Source organism: Scyliorhinus torazame, chromosome 12 (genome assembly GCF_047496885.1).
Source record: "Scyliorhinus torazame isolate Kashiwa2021f chromosome 12, sScyTor2.1, whole genome shotgun sequence".
In the NCBI taxonomy this organism is placed as follows: domain Eukaryota; kingdom Metazoa; phylum Chordata; class Chondrichthyes; order Carcharhiniformes; family Scyliorhinidae; genus Scyliorhinus; species Scyliorhinus torazame.
Window position 1 is genome coordinate 201965204 of NC_092718.1, and position 11015 is coordinate 201976218.

Consider the following 11015-nt stretch of genomic DNA (forward strand, 5'->3'; position numbering starts at 1 on the left):
CGGATAGGCTGCCGGCAGGGGCCAAAAACATAAATAAAACAAATTAACACACACACACAGGTTAAACTAAAAGAGAAATGGTTAAATGCAAACAAACAAACGCAGACCTGTCAAGGAGAGGTTAAAACACACGCACACGACTCCGAGCAGCCGAGAGAGGAAAATCCAAGCGTTGGGACTTTTGTCTCTTTTGTTTCAAGGGAAAATATAACTTTTCGAGTTTCGCAGGACGCAGAATTCGGAAAACAGGCCCCTGGCTAAGTTAGTTAGACAATGGTCTGACTTTTAAAGGTTAGGGTGCATGGACTTAGAATTGGAAGAAGGTTTGGGGACTGGCGAGGTTAGCGTTGGGCGTTGAACAGAGCGAAAGGAAAATGATCAGCGCTGGAAATTATTCCCAATCCATTAACGAATTCCCCGGCAGTGATCGAGTACGAGGGATTTGACTTGAGTGGTTGAGAACCATAGGCCATTTTTACTCAGGGTGAATCAATTTGAACTTTAGATTTGGGATCCCTTCCTTCCCAACTCTGGGATTACCTCTGGGCGAAATAAACACGCTTCACAAATCTGTGTCAATTTTTCACGGGGTCGATTCTTTGCACCCGATTGCAAACCGAAGTTTAAGACATGTTACTATCCAGGGCTCTGTCAGACCCTCAGTCACCACCACCACCCTTCCAAAATGCGAGAAGAATTTGTCCAGGACGTGGATAGGTGGAATTTACTTATTTAGTATCTTTTTCACAAACAAAAAAAAAAAATCGGGATAATGTCAAGCATTGAATTGTATTGTGAGTTAGAGACTTGGTGGAGATTTTAGACGCGCGTCGTTTGTAATTATTCACGAATTGCAGGTTTTAACTAAACCACGAGCATAATCGCATCCACTTAAAACAAGGAGTTGGGGAATTTGTTGTGTGAAGTTGGTTTGGTTAAAACAAATGCGAGGCGATTCATTTTGTATCTAGGAATTAAAACTTAAAACAGCATCACGGGGGGGCCAGTAAAAAAAAATATATCGTACACTTGACAATATATGAACAGTAAAGTGCATTTATCTTCAGCTTCGAAGGCCTCCTTTTTTTTTCGGAGTAATAGTTCAAACGGATTCCTAAAACAATACCCCTTCAGGAGGGCGCTAATGTCTGGGCCGGGTCCCCGACAACAATTTACAACAGTTTTATTGCCCAGTGCCAATGAGAAATGCTGCCCCGAGCTCCCGTTCAGAATTGAAGTCACACTCTAGCGGGTCTGTCCTCCCCAAGTGTTTTCCAGGGCGGGAAATCAATCCCCAATTTTAAAAAATATATGCAAGAGGGTTTTGGTGGAGGAAACACTGTTTTCCGGATCAGACCGAGCCTCTTGCCCCAGCGCCTAGTCTGCGCCGGTAGCCGCTCTCGAATTAAACCATTTGTTTAAATTTCACATTTAATGGAGTTGAATATTCCTCTTTTAACAGTGAGCGGGCAGACAGCTGGGAGCGAAGCGGTGACCATCCAGGTTCCAGTGCGACTCACCCTGAGGGACAACTCCTGTTTCTACCCGGGAAATAAACACCCAGTCAAAAACAGGCTCTGCAGTGCAACTTAGAGGTGGCCCCAGCAACAGGCTTGTTTTTCTCTCTCTCTCCTTCTGCAATGTGTTTGTCGTTTTTTTTCTTTCTCCTGACAACAGTTCGATCCTGGAGTTTCTCCAATTAAATCAAATCATGTCCAGTTCAAGCTGAAATAAAATCTATCTGCCTCCTGGGGTCGTAAAAACGGAGATAAAAACAGCAGAGGGGACAGAAGGACGATTACTGAATGATGCTTTGGGAAAGATTGCAAACCCTGTAATCTCCAAAGGGGGGAAGTGGGATGAAGGGCTTGTCATACCAGGAGCGGGTGAGGGCCCTGGGCCTATGCTCGATGGAGTTCAGAAGTATGAGGGCGGATCTCACTGAAACTTACAAAATACTGAGAGGCCTGGATAGAGTGGACGTGGAGAGGATGTTTCCAAGGTTAGGAAAAAAAACTAGAACCCGAGAACACAGCCTCAGGCTGAAGGGACGATCCTTTAAAACCGAGATGAGGAGGAATTTCTGCAGCCAGAGGGTGGTGAAATTGTGGAACTCTTTGCCGCAGAAGGCTGTGGAGGCCAAATCACTGAGTGTCTTTAAGACAGTTCTTGATTAATAAGTGGACCGGGGTGATGGGGCGAGGGAGGGCAGGAGAATGGGGATGAGAAAAATATCAGCCATTATCCAATGGAGAAACAGACTCGATGGGCTGAATGGCCTAATTCTGCTCCAATGTTTTATGGTCTCATGGAAATGAAATGAAAATCGCTTATTGTCACAAGTAGGCTTCAATTGAAGTGACTGTGAAAAGCCACATTCCGGCGCCTGTTCGGGGAGGCTGGTACGGGAATTGAACCGTGCTGCTGGCCTGCCTTGGTCTGCTTTCAAAGCCAGCGATTTAGCCCTGTGCAAAACCAGCCCCTGATTAGTGTAGATCAGAGTAGGTTTGTTGTAGGTGCAGGTTTGATGGCCAAAGGGGTCCTCTAAAGTCTGTGATTAACAATGGAGGGATATTTCAGAATGTCCCATTCTAATATGAGTGTGCACTGACCACACAAAACAACTTATTGGGAGGGGGGCGGTTTGCCTGTAGTTCATAGTAAATTGTAATCGACTTTCCAACCTATATTCTTACTGCCATTGAGAGATTTGACAGCAAGCTCGAGTTTAACTAGAATGTGTGTAGTGGAGGCCGGAGATCAAATATTCGCCCAAGGTGGCCGCTTTGATCTGTAGGTAACTGGCTGAAAGTTGTTCACAGTTCATGGCTAACGAGTGAAACATGCCCCTCGACCACAGGAACCCCGATTTTATGGGCGAACCGTCAGCGACTTCTAAAATCAAAACTCGCTACTGTTCATAAAACAGAAGCTGCGCGTTAACTCATGCCCCCGGCAATGGACGGGCGGTTGAACAATTCAAAGCTGACCAGGTTTTATTCATTGTATTTATTTATGTTTAATGTCATAGGGCTCATTGAGGCCAAAAGGTACAGCGACCACTCAACAGACACAGCAAAACGCCGAGAGATTTCAGACGAGGAGATTAGTCCGGATGGAAAATGAAATAACCTCCCCCCTTACCCTCACCTACTTCCCCCCCCCCAAAAAAAAAAAACCCAAATAGACCCAACAAGCAGGTCGATCGATAAAAGTAGAAACAAGGTCAGTGACAATTATCGGATCCATCAGTAAGTTTTGTGTACACAACCCGCTTCTGCACGGGAGGGGCTGCGGTTTGGTCGTCACGAATATGGGGTCTTAGTGGGACCCCCTGCCTTGCCTTAGACAGGGAGATTACACCTGAGGACTGGGGAAGAGAGAGAAGATGGCCTGTGGAGCAAAGCTACCAAAGTAGTTTGGAAAGGTAGAGATCTCTGGTCAGGAGCCGCGGGGGCTTACAAAGGACACATTAATACCGGTTGTTTTATCCGCCCCGAGGCGGGAAATCCCGGCTGTTATTCCCCTCTTGGGTCTCTAAGTGAGAAATAAGCAGCCCCCCCCCCCCCCCGCCCCCCCCCGCCCCCACTTCTCGGAATGGACGGGATATGTCAGGGGCCTGCCTGTCCCTCAAGAACGAATTTGCTCCAAGGCCCTGGGGGACAGAGAGCGCGTCTATAGTTTTACAGAGCAGAGCAGGTTGATGGTAATCCGGTAACTCGGTACGAAACTGGGTCGATGTTTATCATTGTTTTTGTCCGGTTTGCCGAACCCACCCTAGCCCCGGCACATTTCAATCCTGCAAACAGCCCTCGCTTGGCCTTGCACACCCAGGTACTTTTGTTAAGAGCCGCTAAAAGACAAACCCCAAACAGGCGGTGAGCAATGGCTTTCACTGTGTGAATCGTGCAACGGTCCACAGGCAGCAGTAAGCACAGAGTAGGCGTGTGGAGCCCCAGCTCAAATGTAACAACAGCAACAGTGGAATATTAAAAATAAACGCGGCACTCTTAAATAGAATGGAAAAGTGGAAATATCAAACTCCAGGATATTTTAGTAAAGGATTTGATATCCCCCCTGTTCCTCTGGCAGACTCAATCTGCCAATAAGCACTGCTACCTTCTGCAAACGTTTGATTGATCAATGTTACAAAGGGCAAGCTTGCCAAAAAGAGAGAGGGGGGGGGGGGGGTAGGGGAGGGGATGGAAGGGTCAACGAAAGTAAACGATATTGAGTGGGGTGGGGGTGTATTCGCAGACCGCACCGGGACGATGTCCATGATCATCACACTGGCCGCCCTGGAACGATTTGGCCTTTTGATAGTCCAGCCGAATAATGATGCTGACTGCGCGCCTTGAAGTCGAGTCTTTGGCCTCCCGATGCAGTCGCACTTTATGTATAATCAATCTCCAGAGAGAGAGAGGGAGAGGAGACCCTGAATGGAGCCCATTGTCACATCAGTGTTATCGCTCTCCATAATCTTGTAACTTTCCACAATAGCCCCGCAACGCTCCTTTTGTCGGATAGCAGCTCAGGTAATTGTCCCCGATCATCTCCCCTCGGCTCTAGCGTATTCCTTCAGAGCAACATTTGATTTGATTTGATTTAAAAAAGAATCATCTTCATTTTTGCATCCAGGTGACCCTTCAATAAACAGTAAATAGGATGTATCCCAGTTTATCAACATTCTCCCCCCCCCCCCCCCTCACCGTGTTGTGTCTACCGCCCTTCTTATTAAACAAATAAGTTTTGCCATATTGATTAAAGACATTATATAAACAATAGCGTACCAGCCCTAAAAGGTCACAACGTGAGTGCACAAAGTTACTGCACTTTGCTTTAGTCTAAACAGGACAATGACCAGTCGGTTTATACTGGGCTGTTATCAAGGAGATTGACGACCAGTTTTATCAAGGGACTGGGGAGGGAGAGAATTCAAACTTTTGTTTTTTAAACTGTCATAATCTGACACTCGTTAAACCTGCGCTGGGTTTATCGGTTTACTTCGTAAATATTTTCAGTCCACATCCCCCTTTTTTAAGCCCCATTGTTTACCCGAGTGATCGAACGAGGGGAATGAATATATATATATTTTTAAATCTTCTGTCATTGTTTTCCAGATGGGGTTGGGGGGGGATTCGAACAGAATTCATTTCAGGAAGAATGTTCGTCCAGAGAGAGAGAGAGAAAAAAAAATAGCACTCCCAATTACGTGGAGATCTTCGATCATCTTTGAATCTGTGGCTAAATATTTTACACGGGGTGCAGGGACAGAAGAATACACCCTTTCGTTAAAATCTATTTGGCAAAGCCGTTGCTAACGAAATGTTTTGAGAGGAAGACGGGAAGTTTATATTTTCTTTTTAGAAAATAAATCCTTATCAACGGGGAGTTAAAACGAGCACAGATAACGCGCCATGGCTACAACCACAGGGAATTTGAGGGGGTTTGTTGTGGGATCAATATTTAGTCGGTGGTTCCCTAAACACGTGGATACATGTGTACCGGCAGAGAGGCGAGCGAGATCCCACCTTCCACAAGGATACTGGGTTGGTGTTTCTGATTTAAGCTGAAGGCATTTCTCCAATCTGACCCATCTGACCATCCTCACTGACTTCGCTCCTTTCCCGCAATCTTGCTGAGAGTGTGCCAAATCCGCCAGCTTTCTGTATTTTGGTGAAGGGTGCAGTGTTTGGAGCTCTTTGCGTCCTCACTTGCCTTGGTAGCCAAGGATGCTTCAAACCCAAACCACTTGTCAAAGCAATTGAAACTAGTGTCAATTCACGTGGACCATTTTATGAGGAGCCCGCGGCTCCAACAACCCAGTGTGGGGCAAGGGTCAAGGTTGGGTGAATAACCTGGTGCGGATTAAGGGGTGTTCCACCAGAATGATTAAAACCTGGGGGTTCCTAGACTTGGGAGACTGGTGGCTGCAGATTGAGTTTCAACCCGACGAGCACCCCGTTTTCCCCGCTTGGCGAGAGTTCATTGCCCATTCAGTCCAATGTTAGTGGCCGTAGACCGCACGTGGCATTGCCCCCTCGAATCAACACTGGCATGAATGAACCTCAGGAAACTTTCAAAGTTACCCCCTATTTCCACCCCACCCCCAAGTCACACATTGTTTGCATCACCGCTTGTCCCCTGAATTCAAACCGCAATTGCCTGAATTGTGTGGACTGTTATGGCGCCGGCCTGAGGTTCGTACCTACCGGCAATGGTGGGGAATGGGCGGTGTTGGGTTGTACTGCTGGCTCTCATAGAATCCCCGCAGCGCAGAAGGAGGCCGTTCGGCCCATCGAGCCTACACCGACTCTCCGAAAGCGCACCCCACCTAGCGCCCCCCGCCCCATCCCCGTAACCCCACCCTAACCCAAAGGGACGTTAAGGGACAATTTAGAATGGCCAATCCATCTAACCTGCACATCGTTGGACTCTCCATTCAGTTCCGAACAGGTGTTTATACATCTGCACCCTGGGCTGCTCACTAAACAAGCGGCAATTATTGCTCAGGCAACAGCTACCTCAGTTCGAAAGTAACAAATTGTTCACCTTAAACATGTACCACCCAGCTGTTGCATAAATGCTGCAGCTGTTTGCAGACCTGAAACGATGCACGCTTGCCATTCAACCCTGCCAGGATGTTCAAAATTCTCACCCTCGTCTTCCTGGCCCCCTGGTCTTACCCCTCCCTATTTCTGTAGCCTCCTCCCTCTGCACCCATCTCTGCACTCCTTCAATTCTGCCCCCTTTCTCCTCCCTGATTTCAATCATTGTCCTATTCAGCTGCCTAAGCTGCCTAAGCTTTGGAATTCCTACTCCAATCTCTCTCCTTAAAACCAGCCTCTGTAATTAAACTTTTGGTTGTGGACCTTAATATCTGCTCAATATCTTTGAGCGGCACGGTGGCGCAGTGGTTAGCACTGCTGCCTCACAGCGCCAGGGACCCGGGTTCAATTCTGACCTTGGAGGACTGCGTGGAGTTTACATGTTCTCCCCATGTCTGCGTTGGTTTCCTCCGGGTGCTCTGGTTTCCTTCCACAATCCAAAGGTGTGCAGGTTAGGTGGATTGGTCATGCTAAATTGCCCCTTAGTGTCCAAAGATGTGCAGGTTAAGTGGGGTTATGGGGACAGGGTGCCTTTACTCCAGGCGGAGTGCCACTTTCAGAGGATCGGTGCAGACCCAATGGGCCGAATGATCTCCTTCTGCACTGTAGGGATTTTATGAATAAGGCTGAGTGTCATTTCATTTGTCTGATAATATTTGTGTGAAACACCTTGAGGTGTTAAAGCTGCCACGTAATGCAAGTTGTTGTTATTGAGGTGGTCACATCTCATTTGCTTGAATTAAATCTGGTGGTAGTAGGGGGCGGGGGGGTAGGTGGAAAGAGGCTTCAATCACAAGCTGTGCTTCCACTGGCCAAATCTGAAACTGCTCTGCATCTAATGCAAAGTACAGCCAGCCAGTTCCAACATTGTCAGCACAAAGCAGGCAGCTCACCGCTTTATGAGTGATTTGGATTGCACTTTCCATCCCCTGCATGTGCCAGCTGCCCAGTTAATACTTTTAAGGCTAAAAATACATTTCCATGTTTGTTTTGTAATGGAGTGATGTCAGCAGGTCCTCTGAAGAATTGTACTATGTTGTCTTAAAGGGCCAGGCTCTCCAGAAGTGGTCCACTTAAAGTTACACTAGCACACTCGCAGCAGACTGATTAAACTGCATGCTTTAGAGTGGTTTCACAGGTCGGCGCAACATCGAGGGCCGAAGGGCCTGTACTGCGCTGTAATGTTCTATGCTCTATGCTCTAAGCAGCCTGGAGCTCCGTTCTGTGAAACTTTGAATCTTAATAAAACATTGATTATTTGTTATCTCTTTTCAAATCTCGTAAATTTAGGTCCACTTTCTCTTGGGGTTTGCATTTTAAAAGTCAGAAAGTCCCCATCGTACATGTTACAATTCTATGCAAGGAGGACAAAGTGGGATTGGAGTGAGACCGCATTATACCACTGAAAATTCAACTCGTGCAGTGATCGGTTGCCTTGATCGTTATCAAAATTAAGCATTCAAAGAACAAAGAACAAAGAAAAGTACAGCACAGGAACAGGCCCTTCGGCCCTCCAAGCCCATGCCGACCATGCTGCCCGTCTAAACTAAAATCTTCTACACTTTCTGGGTCCGTATCCCTCTATTCCCATCCTATTCATGTATTTGTCCAGATGCCCCTTAAATGTCACTATCGTCCCTACTTCCACCACCTCCTCCGGCAGCGAGTTCCAGGCACCCACTACCCTCTGTGTAAAAAACTTGCCTCGTATATCTCCTCTAAACCTTGCCCCTCGCACCTTAAACCTATGACCCCTAGTAATTGACCCCTCTACCCTGGGGAAAAGTCTCTGAGTATCCACTCTGACTATGCCCCTCATAATTTTGTAGACCTCTATCAGGTCGCCCCTCAACCTCCATCGTTCCAGTGAGAACAAACTATGTTTATTCAACCGCTCCTCATAGCTAATGCTCTCCATACCAGGCAACATCCTGGTAAATCTCTTCTGCACCCTCTTTAAAGCCTCCACATCCTTCTGGTAGTGTGGCGACCAGAATTGAACACTCTACTCCAAATGTGGCCTAACTAAGGTTCTATACAGCTGCAACATGACTTGCCAATTCCTATACTCAATGCCCCGGCCAATGAAGGCAAGCATGCCGTATGCCTTCTTGACTACCTTCTCCACCCGTGTTGCCCCTATCAATGACCTGTGGACCTGTACACCTAGATGTCTCTGACTTTCAATACTCTTGAGGGTTACACTATTCATTGTATATTTCCTACCTGCATTAGACCTTCCAAAATGCATTACCTCACATTTGTCCGGATTAAACTCCATCTGCCATCTCTCCGCCCAAGTCTCCAAACAATCTAAATCCTGCTGTATCCTCTGACAGTCCTCATTGCTATCTGCAATGCCACCAACCTTTGTGTCGTCTGCAAACTTACTAATCAGACCAGTTACATTTTTCTCCAAATCATTTATATAGACTACGAACAGCAAAGGTCCTAGCACTGATTCCTGCGGAACACCACTAGTCACAGCCCTCCAATTAGAAAAGCTCCCTTCCATTGCTACTCTCTGCCTTCTATGACCTAGCCAGTTCTGTATCCACCTTGCCAGCTCTTCCCTGATCCCATGTGACTTCACCTTTTGTACCAGTCTACCATGAGGGACCTTGTCAAAGGCCTTACTGAAGTCCATATAGCCAACAACTACTGCCCTACCTGCATCAATCATCTTTGTGACCTCTTCGAAAAACTCTATCAAGTTAGTGAGACACGACCTCCCCTTCACAAAATCATGCTGCCTCTCACTAATATGTCCATTTGCTTCCAAATGGGAGTAGATCCTGTCTCGAAGACTTCTCTCCAGTAATTTCCTACCACTGACATAAGGTTCACCGGCCTGTAGTTCCCTGGATTATCCTTGCTACCCTTCTTAAACAAAGGAACAACATTGGCTATTCTCCAGTTCCCGGGGACATTACCTGAAGACAGTGAGGATCCAAAGATTTCTGTCAAGACCTCAGCAATTTCCTCTCTAGCTTCCTTCAGTATTCTGGGGTAGATCGCACCAGGCCCTGGGGACTTATCTACCGTAATATTTTTAAAGACGCCCAACACCTCGTCTTTTTGGACCTCAATGTGACCCAGGCTATCTACACACCCTTCTCCAGACTCAACATCCACAAATTCCTTCTCTTTGGTGAATACTGATGCGAAGTATTCATTTAGAACCTCACCCATTTCCTCTGGCTCCACACATAGATTCTCTTGCCTATCCTTCAGTGGGCCAACCCTTTCCCTGGCTACCCTCTTGCTTTTTATGTATGTGTAAAAAGCCTTGGGAGTTTCCTTAACCCTGTTTGCCAATGACTTTTCATGACCCCTTCTAGCCCTCCTGACTCCTTGCATAAGTTCCTTCCTACTTTCCTTATATTCGACATAGGCTTCGTCTGGTCCCAGCCTTCTAGCCCTGACAAATGCCTCCTTTTTCTTTTTGACGAGGCCTACAATATCTCTTGTTATCCAAGGTTCCCAAAATTTGCCGTGTTTATCCTTCTTCCGCACAGGAACATGCCGGTCCTGAATTCCTTTCAACTGACATTTGAAAGCCTCCCACATGTCAGATGTTGATTTACCCTCAAACATCCGTCCCCAATCTAGGTTCTTTAGTTCCCGCCTAATATTGTTATAATTAGCCTTCCCCCAATTTAGCACATTCACCCTAGGACCACTCTTATCCTTGTTCAGCAGCACTTTAAAACTTACTGAATTGTGGTCACTGTTCACGAAATGCTCCCCTACTGAAACGTCTACCAGCTGGCCGGGCTCATTCCCCAATACCAGGTCCAGTACAGCCCCTTCCCTAGTTGGACTGTCAACATATTGTTTGAAGAAGCCCTCCTGGATGCTCCTTACAAACTCTTCCCCGTCTAAGCCCCTAGCGCTAAGTGAGTCACAGTCAATATTGGGGTAGTTGAAGTCTCCCATCACAATAACCCTGTTGTTTATACTCGTTTCCAAAATCTGTCTACCTATCTGCTCCTCTATCTCCTGCTGGCTGTTGGGAGGCCTGTAGTAAATCCCCAACATTGTGACTGCACCCTTCTTATTCCTGATCTCTACCCATATAGCCTCGTTGCTCTCTGAGGTGTCCTCCCGTAGTACAGAGGTGATATTCTCCCTAACCAGTAGCGCAACTCCTCCACCCCTTTTACAACCCCCTCTATCCTGCCTGAAACATCTAAATCCTGGAACGTTTAGCTGCCAATCCTGTCCTTCCCTCAACCAGGTCTCATAGTTCCAAGTATTAATCCAAGCTCTAAGTTCATCTGCCTTACCCGTAATACTTCTTGCATTAAACATATGCACTTCAGGCCACCAGTCCCGTTTTTTTCAGCAACATCTCTCTGTCTGCTCTTCCTCTGAGCCATACTGGCCCTATTCCCTAGTTCTCCC

General features: G+C 46.9%; 1 long non-coding RNA gene across 1 annotated transcript; it reads left to right on the forward strand.

Moving 5' to 3' along the window:
• Window positions 1–22: 22 nt before the first annotated feature.
• LOC140386876 (uncharacterized) lies at window positions 23–7872 on the forward strand. The gene is made up of 4 exons (XR_011933698.1): window positions 23–291; window positions 1463–1595; window positions 3032–3225; window positions 5121–7872. It is a non-coding gene; the product is annotated as an uncharacterized lncRNA (long non-coding RNA).
• Window positions 7873–11015: the final 3143 nt, after the last annotated feature.